The sequence below is a fragment of the Apis dorsata genome, unplaced genomic scaffold (assembly GCF_000469605.1).
Source record: "Apis dorsata unplaced genomic scaffold, Apis dorsata 1.3 scaffold_77, whole genome shotgun sequence".
NCBI lineage: Eukaryota > Metazoa > Arthropoda > Insecta > Hymenoptera > Apidae > Apis > Apis dorsata.
In genome coordinates this window covers 978614-978837 of record NW_006263375.1, presented here as the reverse complement: position 1 = coordinate 978837, position 224 = coordinate 978614, and the positions used below count along the sequence as shown (strand labels likewise).

Below are 224 nucleotides of genomic sequence, written 5' to 3'. Positions count from 1 at the left end.
TCTTTCTCGTTTCGAGATGAGGTTATGGTAAAGTTTTTAAATAACGATTTTTGAAAAAATGGTCGCGATCTTTTTAACCATGTTCTCATTTCGTTACTGTCGATAAAATCGTGGAAATTAAAATGTTAAAACTTTGTATTCTAATATCATTAGAATTATTAATATTCCATTTCACTGATGTTATTGATTTAATAAATCTTTCTCGTTTCGAAACGAGTTTATGG

At 27.7% G+C, this 224-nt stretch overlaps 1 protein-coding gene and 1 long non-coding RNA gene across 2 annotated transcripts in view; one reads left to right on the top strand and one right to left on the bottom strand.

Annotated features, from left to right (window-relative positions):
* Positions 1-224, bottom strand: part of LOC116184947 — a 20422-nt gene that overhangs the window by 1971 nt on the left and 18227 nt on the right. The gene's annotated exons all lie outside the window — the stretch shown is intronic.
* The window catches only part of LOC102676175 (neural-cadherin-like), a 75569-nt gene that overhangs the window by 63610 nt on the left and 11735 nt on the right, over positions 1-224 (top strand).